The sequence below is a fragment of the Gekko japonicus genome, unplaced genomic scaffold, assembly GCF_001447785.1.
Source record: "Gekko japonicus isolate JY-2015 unplaced genomic scaffold, Gekko_japonicus_V1.1 scaffold632, whole genome shotgun sequence".
NCBI classification, from domain to species: domain Eukaryota; kingdom Metazoa; phylum Chordata; class Lepidosauria; order Squamata; family Gekkonidae; genus Gekko; species Gekko japonicus.
This window is the reverse complement of record NW_015172025.1, coordinates 651,975-663,017: the sequence shown is the minus strand read 5'-3', so window position 1 is coordinate 663,017 and position 11,043 is coordinate 651,975. Positions and strand designations below refer to the sequence as shown.

Sequence of the window (11,043 nt, the reverse complement as noted above, 5' to 3'; positions counted from 1 at the left end):
CCCCGTCCCCTCTTCCGCGATTGGTGAAGGACCGAGTAGCCTGGTGGAGCTAACTGGGTGAGAGCCAGGGTCTCCCCTTCCCTCACCCAGGTCTCGGTCACGCATGCCAGGTCCGCCTGATGTTCTGTCACCAAGTCACGTAGCAGCAGAGGTCCCTCAGGGGCTATTAGCCACAAGGTGTAGATAGAAACTCTCAGTCTGGGGCAAGGGATGCTCTGTATTCTTGGTGTTTGGGTGGGGGAGCAACAGTGGGAGGGCTTCTAGTGTCCTGGCCCCACTGCTGGACCTCCTGGTGGCACCTGGTATTTTTGGCCACTGTGTGACAGAGTGTTGGACTGGATGGGCCATTGGCCAGATCCAACATTGGCTTCTCTTATATTCTTATATGGAGCAGAGGTCCATCAGGGGCTATTAGCTGCAATTTGTAGATAGGAACTCTCAGTCTGGGGCAAGGGATGCTCTGTATTCTTGGTGCTTGGGGGGGGCAACAGTGGGAGGGCTTCTAGTCTCCTGGCCCCACTGCTGGACCTCCTGATGGCCCCTGGTATTTTGGGCCACTGTGTGACACAGAGTGTTGGACTGGATGGGCCATTGGCCTGATCCAACATTGGCTTCTCTTATGTTCTTTATTAAAAATCACAGTATAACAGAAGTTTGCCACGTCCACCATTTTTAATTCTTAAATGGTGTTTCCATTGTATAACGTATGGTCCATGGTCTGTTCAACTTAAATATTGTGAAACTTCCACCCCACATCTATAAATACAGTCTGTCTATAGTTGGCTGGGGGGGTGCTGTTGTGCAGAAGATCAATTCATGTTAGATGATCCATATGTGGTACACGAAGCACGGACAGACCTCAACCTCTGTACTTATTTGCCTTCCGTTTTGCTAACATTTCAATATTTAAATTATTCGTTTCAATTTGCATTGGAGGTTTTCCCTGGAAAACCCACATCGCAAATCATCAGGGATCATTGACCCCGTGTGGTGCGGGGGTTTAAAGAGTTGGGACTTGGAACTGGGAGGCCCCGGTGCGAATGCCAGCTCTTTACTCAATACAGAATCTGTTAAGTATGAGACTTCAGTCGCTCTTAACAAGTGAGTTCAGCTTTATTGGAATCAGTCAACACAACAGCAACAAAGCAAGGAGCGATCTTTTAAACTTTCCGGGCTTGTAAAGCCACGCCCCCTAGTGTGCTAATAACCAATCATAACTGTCACATAATGGCCAATAATATTCATTCCCTCCATAACCTTCCTTACGTTCTGATTGGTCTACTTCACAGAGTAGCCAATCAGAACATGCATTTCACGATACCAGCCCTTGGTTGAAGCTCAGACATTTACTGTATGTATGCACATACATAACAGAATCACAGAGCTGGAAGGGGCCAGACAGGCTATCCACTCAATGAGCCTAGAGCATCCCTGACAAGTGTTCATCCAGCCACTGCTGGAAGACTGCCAGGGAGGGGGAGCTCACCACCTCCCGAGGCAGCCGATTCCACTGTTGCACAACTCTGACTGTAAATATGGAAAAAAGCCCAGTAGCATTTTAAGACTAACAAACTCTATTGTCGCATAAGAAAGACAGCTCTCCTCGTCAGAGGCATGGAGGATATGCTGGCCAGAGATATATAGGCGGTAAGGGGAGGGGGGAGAGGATGCAGAAGGTGCCAGGTAGAGAAGAGAGAAGAGGGTGGATTTATACTCCAATCAGTATGCGAAGGAGTCCCAGAGCAGCTTACAATCTCCTTTCCCTTTCCCTCCCCACAACAGACCCCCTGTGAGGTAGGTGGGGCCGAGAGAGTCCTGAGAAAGCTGCTCTTTCAAGAACAGCTCTGACAGAACTATGGCTTGCCCAAGGTCATCCAGCAGGTGTGGAGGAGTGGGAAATCAAACCCCGGTTCTCCCAGATTAGAGTCTGCGCACTTAACCACTACACCAAACTGGCTCTACACTGGCATTTAACCACTACACCAAACTGGTAAATGCAAAGCAGTTCCAAAAGTCATGAAAAAGGTTGAATGTGCAATCCAGGCTGAGTGTGACCCCCTTCCTTTTATTGATGAATCGGAATGGAATACCTGAAAGGCAGTTACTTCTGGTAATGAGATAACCATCCAAAGTCTCTATTCGAATCTCACTGAGTCAGATTTACATACGAATTCCAATCCAGCAGCTTCCCGGTGGATTTTGAACTGCTTCTGTTGAACTATGGAGACCTTTAAGTCTTTGATGGAATGTCTTGGTAGGTTGTTCTCCTACTGGTTTCTGGATATTGCCATTTTTGATGTCAGATTTGTGTCCATTTATTCTTTTGCGGAGAGGTTGGCTGGTTTGTCCTATGTACAGAGCTTTTTGTTGTTGTTCAGTCGCACAGTCGAGTGACTCGCCCTCCTGTCCTGTGCCGTCCCCCAGAGGTTGCTCAACTTCGTGTTTGTTGCATCAATGACACTGTCTGACCACTTCATCCTTCGCCCTCCCCTTTGTCTTTGACCTTCAGTCTTTCCCAGCATCAGGGTCTTCTCCAGTGAGGGCTCCTGTCTCATTGGGTGGCCAAAGTCTTTGATCTTCAGCTTCAGGATCTGGCCTTCCAGGGAGCAGTCGGGGTCCATTTCCTTTAGGATTGAGCAGAGGGGCATGGATGGCACATGAGAGCAGATATCACATTGGAGGATGAGCAGTGCAAGAGCCAGAGATCGTGTAGCTGACATAACTGGGCCCTGTAAACATATTTTCTGGGTAGATATGGGGACGGAGTGGGCATCTGGGTCTGGTTCCTGTGTTGGTGACTCCATTAGATAGTTCATGGTAGTTAGCGAGAAGCTGTTTAAGGTTGGGGGGCTGCCTGTAGGCAAGGAGAGGTCTTGTGAGGGAGAGGCAATATGGAGGCATTCAATATAAAGATCTTGGCTGCTTGGTTTTATAATTCTCCGTGGGGTGTAGCGGTTTAAATTGTTGGGACTAGGATCTGGGAGGCCCAGGTTCAAATCCCGACTCTGCCACGAAAGCTTGCCAAGGGACCTTGGGTCAGGCACAGACTCTCAGCCTAACCTACCTCGCAGGGTTGTTGTGAGGATAAAATGGAGGGCAGGAGAACAATGTAAGCCATTTTGGGTCTCCACTGGAGAGAAAAGCGGGGGATAAATGAAATAGATAAACAGCGTTGTCATGCTGCTGTAGGGGAAGCAGCCTGAAACCTAAAAAGCCACGATTGTGGGGGGGGGGAGACATCCCTCAGGTGTGTGTTACAGTTGGGTCAAATCATTCTGATCTGCAAAAATGGGAAGGGACAATTTATACAGCAAGACTGAAAGTGGATGTATCCGTTCAGTGACTTTGCCACCCGGAGGCCCTCAAGCCTTTTATTTATTGTGGACTTGTTCAACTTGGTCCACAAGCGAGATCTAGGGATGGAATCAAAGGCAGCTTTTAAGTCCATAAATGTCACATAGAGACAATTACCAACTTTAAATGAATATTTCTCGGCTAAGTGGTAAAGAACAAGACAATGATCCAAAGTAGAGGCACCTTTTCTAAAACCAGCTTGCTCAGGATAAAGGACCTCATCGGCTTCCAACCAAGACTGTCGTTTAGAATGGAGGAAAGCTGCATATATTTTACCTAAGGATGAGAGCAAGCTGATAGGCCGATAATTTGCTGGGTCACTTCTAATGCCTTTTTTATATATTGGCACTATTATTGTGCATGTTTCCACAAAGCTGGTATAATTCCTGTTTTATTCACTTGGGTAAAAAGAGGAGCCAAAAGGGTGCTCCACCCACCAGGATTTAATTTTAATAAGTCAACTGGAATTAAGTCTGGCCCAGGTGCTTTACCTGAGCTCATTCCTTCGATCAGACAGGGGAAACTGGAGGCTCTCAAATTCCTTGCATTCTTGCACATCTTTGTCAACTTTCCAAAAACGTCCTCTTGGATGGGTCGTAGCATCTCCACATGTAAAACATTAGATTACTACAACAGGATTCAAGGAAAGGGTCCGTTGTTTTCCTTAGGATGCCCCACGGCTTGGCAGTGTAAGGAAAGACATCAATACACGGGTGTGGGTGTGTGTGTGTGTGTGTGTGGGGGTGTGTGTGTGTGTGTGTGTGTGTGTGAGAGAGAGAGAGAGAGAGAGAGAGAGAGAGAGAGAGAGAGAGAGAGAGAGAGAGAGAGAGAGAGCGCGCTGCCATTTCCACAGGGGAGAATTTGCACAACCAAACCCTGGCTTCTTCCCGAGTACAGAGGATGGCCGCCTCGGAGGGTCACAGTTCCCGGAGCCTCACTATAAAAACCAAAACATCAACAGTCCCTTCTCTTGGAGTCCCGGCAGGGCACCATGGCCAGCTCTCGGGTTTTGTTTTGAATCCTCCCTGCTGCTCCGGTTGCTTAATTGCCGCCTCGTGCACCTGGTGCAAGGCTTTCCTCTGCAGGATCATCCAAGCCCTTTCAGCCAATTGCAGGCCTCCTAGTCATCGTCCCATTATCCCTGGCATCGTCATGCGAGGATGGTCTCCAGAGGCTCCTGGGGTTACTAGAGCACATTCGCCTACAACTCCCAACAGAGAATCTCCACCTGACTGTCAGAGAGAGTCTGCGTATTGCTACACCCCGCCCAGCAAAGCAGGGGTGGGCGGAGAGGCAGCCCAGTGCCTTAGATCACCATCTGCCTCTCTATAACCCACACACACACACAAAGATGCACAATGAATTGCAAATATTTTCAAGTACTCCCAAACCTTAATCGGTACACCAATTTTGTATTTTTTTAATCAGCGGCTACATTTTGCAGCTTGCTGTCTCTGACTGTGAGTACCTTTCGGGTATCCTTCTGAGGCGTCCCTGACCTTTGCCAGCCCAATCTCATCAGAGCTCAGAAGCTAAGGAGGGTCGGCCCTGGCTAGTATTTGGATGGGAGACCGCCAAGGAAGACCAGGGGCGTGACGCAGAGGCGGGCAACGGCCAAACCACCTCTGAACATCTCTTGCCTTGAAAACCCTACGGCAGAGGTGTCAAACTCCTTTCTCACAAGGGCCGGATCTGACATAAATGTCACTTTGTCGGGCCGGGCCACGTGTGCCATAAAACGTCATGGCAGGTACCAGAGACAGAAACTGCATAAAGGACAGCAGCTGGTAAGCTCCGAGTTGGTGTACCCTCAACTGCAAGGTCCCACGGGGTGGGAGGGGGGCGCAGAGGCAGACTGAAGAGGCGGCGGTGCAGTGCTGGGCCGATGCTCCCACACTGCTTGACTGCTGCAGACGAGGTCAGGTCGTTCTGCCGCACTGAAGCCGCACAACGAAGCGGCTCCGCCCACTCCCCCCCCAGCTCTCCCTCCCTTGCATCAGTTGCTCGCGGGCCGCATAAGAGCCCCGGATGGGCCTTACGTCGGACACCCCTGGTGCAAGGGCTCCGGGAGACCCAGACTCAGTCCCTCAATCGGCCACAACGTCCGTGGGGAGATCTCTGGCCACTCCCTCCCCAGCCCTGCCTACCTCATAGGGCTGTTTTGTGGATAAAGCACGAGACGGGAGGATCATACAGATGCCTCTGCTCAGGAGGAGGGCAGGATCAAAATGGAATACACCAAAGTAAGAAACTAGTGACGTTACCCATAAGTCTCTGCAGAACGGGTGCTGTTCTTTGGAGTTTCCTTCTTTGGCTGGAGAGAGCAAAGGAAACGCAAGGGAATTCGTGATGCTTTCGAAAACAAGGCCCTGACTCCAGGGGGGCAAGATCCACCCTTTTGCCAAGACAACAGAAGGAGGAAGAGGAAGAAGAGGAGGACATAGGATTTATACCCCGCCCTTCACTACCTGCATAAGAGCCCTGGCTGGCCCTCAGGCCTCATGTTTGACACCCCTGCTCTACAGGGTCGCCATAAGTCAGCTACGACTTGACAGTACGGTCCACCACTATCATCCTTTCCACCGCTGGGTACAAAAAAAAAAGCATTTTGTACTGATCATAACGCAGCATCTCTTTGCACTGCAGCCAATATTTCTAAACGGTCGGCAGCAAGCCATAAAAGAAACCTCAAATATATTATAATGAGAAGTAATCAAACATCCCTCATTGAGAGATAACCATCTGTAGCAGCTACGAATATTCATATCTCTGTTTACTAACGGCCGTTCGACGCTGCTTCCAACCTGTGGGGAGGGAACCAGGATTTCAAAATAGAGCCGGAGAAGCGTCAAACTGGCATCCAAAACAATTTGTCTTTAAACACTGCGCAAACCTCCCCTGTTCGCATTTCAGTTAAGTCAAATGCAACAGAATTACTGTTTCCCCCTACATGTGGCTGGACAAACACTCATCAGGGATGCTTTAGGCTGATCCTGCATTGAGCAGGGGGTTGGACTAGATGGCCTGTCTGGCCCCTTCCAACTCTGTCATTCTATAATCCACATTTCTGGAAGGGTATTCGAACCTGGGTCTTCCAGATCCTAGCCTGACACTCTTAACCAGTGCACCCCACTGGTTATAAAACCAAGCAGCTGGAATCTTTATAATTCAATGCCTCTACATTGAGTTCCGTGCGCCTTGGTGTTTAGTCATGCCGGCCACATGACCACGGAAACGTCTTCTGACAGTGCTGGCTCTTCAGCTTTGAAACAGAGATGAGCACCACCACCAAGGTGCCCTCTAAGCTGCGGAGTCTGGTGAGCAAAAATTCTACTTTGTGAGCTGCTGGCATTAAAGTTGTGAGCGAGCGATTTGGCTGCTGCATAACTTAGTTTGCTCTGGAGCCATTCTTCCTGAGCGGAGACAAAAATGTGTGAGCCGGAGGCTAAGAAACTATGAGCTAGCTCACACTACCTCAGCTTAGAGGGAACATTGACCGCAACCCTAGAGTCAGATTCGACTGGCTTGCGAGCAAGGGAACCTTTACCTTTACATTGAGTAAAGAGTGCATTGACATATTTACAAGGGGTTCAAGGGGAAGCCAGAAGCTATGCCAGACAAACTCCAAAGCACCGTCACGGCTTTCTTCGCAGGTTTAACAATAGGGGTGGGGAAGGGAGTTAAAGGATTTAAAACGTTTCTTTTTTTTCCTAATCTTTTTCTAAAAGCCCCGCATAAAAGAGGCTTAGCCGGAATTAATCCTACTGCCTCCAAAATATATTTTAACAGAACATACACTCCTCAGAGCTGAGCCCTTGTTCGCATACCAGAGGTCCATCGACTCCAGCAGCCGACCTGCCCTGGTGGCCAGCCCCCCCCCCCCAATACTCAGAGCATAAATCCCTACAGCCTCTTTCATTCAGAGGTAGATAGCCTCAGCAGAGGGGGGGGGGGTCATTTAGCCGTCATGACCAATGCTCCCTCTAAGCTGTAGAGTCTTGCAAGCAAAAAATCTACTTTGTGAGCTACTGGCATTAAAGCGGCGAGTGAGCGATTTGGCTGCTGCATCAATTAGTTTGCCTCTGGAGCCATCCTTCCTGAGCAAAGACAAAAATGTGTGACCAGAGGCTAAAAAACTGTGAGGTAGCTGACACTAACTCAGCTTAGAGGGAACACTGGTCATGGTCAGCCTCTCCCCGGCAGCAAAGCTGTTTCTGGGTTATGTAGGGCACAGGTGAGAAGGCTCACAGGACGGAAGCTCCTTTCATCTAGAAGACTATTATGTCATTGAGAAAACTAGACCTAGGAGTCGCCACCCTAGCATACTAGCTTTCCCCATGTGGGGAACTGCACACAAGAATGCAAGAGCCAAAGGGCCATCGAACACAGTATCCTGTTCCACACGGCAGCTAGCCAGGTGTGCCTGGAAAGCAGGTGAGCAGGGCAGACTCGGAAGCCTCATCCTGTTGTGCCTCCCCGCGATGAGCATTGACCGGTATTCTGAAGTTCCGTCTTGCCATCACGGATGACCTCCACTAGTTTATCCAGCCCTTTTCCGAACCTATCTGTGGCCATCACTGTATCCTGTGGCGGTGAGTTCCACAAGCCCCTTACGGGACTTGTTGCTCTAGGAGGCAGGGATGGATGCTGGGATGGACTGTTTCCTCCAGATGCTAGCCTTTCCACCTTGCAACATGCCGCAAACCCAAGATGATCACCTCACCTATAAAGCGCAGACCTTAGGGGTGTTTTACTCAAGAGCAAGCCTTCCCCATTCGAGGGGGGCTTCAGCCCAAATAAGCATGCCTTGCCACACAGCCTCTTTCTAGCAGCAAGCTGTATAGTGGCAGATCCTGCCACTGACACAATACAGGACCTTGAGTCTGTCACCTAACCCCACTGAATGGCGGAAGACTGAACTTGGAGTACTTGGGGGGAGGCGTCTGCCAGCCAAATCCTCTACTCCTGCATCTTGCCAGGGTCTCCGCAGCCATCACTGATTTCTGAACAATGTTTATCATGTCTCCTTGGATGAAAAAACTGTGGCATGGAACATTTGCATCAAGACATGATGACACACCAGGAACTAGAGCCACATTATGTTCTCTGGCTTCTGTTTTTTTAAAAAAGCGGTTGAACCACCAGCCTGTTTCCTCAATTGTCTAGAAGGGTCTCCCCAAAGCACTTCCCGGAACACATCAGCTTACTCTCAATCCTCCCTTAATGCAGTTCGAACAGGTGCTACACAGACCAATATGTCGTGTTGCATCATGTGCTTGAGCGCAGCGCAGCGTGCGGGAGAGGGGAAGACCAGACACACACGCTTCCCCCACGAGGCACTTAGAATTTATGGCCAGAGCACTTTCTATTCAATCTTATTCCAATCTAAGGCCATGGGAGTAAACTGAGTAGGGACTGCACGACGGCGGCAAGACTGCTCAAAGAAAACCCCCTCCCCAAAAGAATCCCCTCCTCATCCTCCAACTAGAACTCTCTGGAGGTTTCCAGTGTAACCCTGGATGCCCAGGGCTCTCGGTCACCCACAAAAGGAGAACTGGCCCAACATTCATCCCAACTCCCCCCCCCCAGAAAGCCCTGCCCTGCCCCCCTCCCTTGGCTCATTAAAAATAATCGTCTAGCAATGGAGAAAGACCCAGCAGGCTCTACTCGAGTGCATTTCAAATACATTTTGCTGAAAGATGAGGGCTTGTGTGGGCAGAGGTAGGGCAAAGACCCCTCCTATTTTTGCTTTAAACATCCTTTTTGCTGCCAGTCTTCCCTGGGAACAGTTTGCAACGTTTTAAATTATGACAAACCTAAACTTGTTATCTAGTGTCATTTTACATATCTTGATCATCATCATGTGGTGTGTCAATTTGCTGTTCCTTCTCTGGCTATAAGTCTGAACCTTGCCTGTCATTCTAACGTAGTTGATAAAGTGTGCCTCGCACACAAAAGCTCATACCCGGAATAAACCTTCGTTGGTCTCAAAGGTGCCACTGGACTCTAAATTTGTTAAACCTAACCAAAGCAAGCAAGCAAGCAAAAAAAAGGTCTGATAGGTTTGGCTTTGTTCCACGATGTCAATGACGGTCCAAAAACTGGGGAGGAGGGAAAAGAACAGTTCATGACACTAAAATGGAACTGTTGGGGGTGGGGATAAGCATTGAGTTGATATTGTCCATAAAACGGAACGATGCAAGATCTAGGCAGGAACGTTTGGCCTTTGGTAGGGGATGTAGGTATGTAGGGCTATCTGCAAGGTCCCTTCCAACTCTAACATTCTATGATTCAAACCCATTTTTACACCCAAGAACAACAGCCTTGAAAAGTACACAAAGGGCAAGAATTCATCCCCCACTGCAAAAGTTACAGGGGAGGGGGTGCATGGAGGAAGCGTCCCCAGCACCAAGAGAACCTCGCTGTCCTACTGCAAACCGACACGGCTGCCCATCAAAACCAGTTTCTGTTCTTGGTATACACCCAACCCTCACAGAAGCACCCTTTTTAAAAAAAGAACACAGAAACTGTATCAGAGTCAAGGCAGAAGGAGGCGGCCAGCCATAAGCCTCTCTGGAGACACAGGAAGGGAACCTGTGGGTCACAGAGACCGAGACAAAGAAACTAGAATATAACTATGCACAGTAAAGGTAAAAGTTCCCCTTGCTCGAAAGCCAGTCGAATCCGACTCTAGGGTTGCTCATCCCCGTTTCCAAGCTGAAGAGCCAGCGCTGTCTGAAGACGTCTCCGTGGTCATGTGGCCGGCATGACTAAACACCGAGGCGCACGGAACGCTGTTACCTTCCCACCGAAGGGGTACCTATTTATCTACTTGCAATTTCTTGCTTTCGAACTGCTAGGTTGGCAGGAGCTCAGTCCGTCATGCGGCACCTGACATAGGACAAAAAAGCCAAGGGGCCAGTGTGAATACGGCACCCAGGGGCAGGCTTCCCTGTGCCACCTTGTCCCTAAGACAGGAGAAATGCAAAATGCGGGGTCGTTTTTCTAGTCTCGAGAAGAGCAGGGGAGAAAGCAGGAGGAGGAGGAGGCGGCACGCATCTTCGGCCTCTGCTAGGATTGGGTCATACCGGGAAAGGCTTAGAAAGACGGTTTTCGAAAGAGCCACATGGACCCACCAGAGCTCAGATGCTGCGAGACTGTGGCCCCGTTGGGAAGGCCTCCCCGGAGCAGCGGGCTCGTTTTGAAAGAGAGGCCGCCTTCCCGTTAGCCCCTCCACCGCCCCTGGTAAAGGTTCCCTTGCTGGAAAGCCAGTCGAGTCCGACTCTAGGGTTGCGGTGCTCATCTCCGTTTCCAAGCCGAAGAGCCAGCGCTGTCCGAAGACGTTTCCGTGGTCATGTGGCCGGCATGACGAAACACCAAGGCGCTAAGGTCTCATCACGACTTCGTCCCGCCGGGGGTGCCCGGCGCTGCCAGGAGACGTTAACCCTTTCCGAGCCGGAGAAACCCCCTCGCCAGGGGGGTCCAGGAGCACCTTCGTCAAGGGCTCACCACACATGTGGCAGGCGACGAGCTCCCGTGAGTCACCGTTCGGAAGGAGCGAGCGGGGACTCGCGGGAGCTCACGCCCTGGCCGCCTGTTCGGTGAGTCTCCTGGGTGCCCCTGGGCCACCCCCCCCCCCGGCTCTCCGGCTACCTGCTCCCCATTGACCTTGGGACACAGAACGCGCCC

The 11,043-nt window shown here is 50.3% G+C and overlaps 1 protein-coding gene across 2 annotated transcripts in view; it reads right to left on the bottom strand.

The window, feature by feature from the left end:
* The window catches only part of ACSBG2 (acyl-CoA synthetase bubblegum family member 2), an 82,814-nt gene that overhangs the window by 71,512 nt on the left and 259 nt on the right, over window positions 1–11,043 (bottom strand). The window lies entirely within an intron of this gene.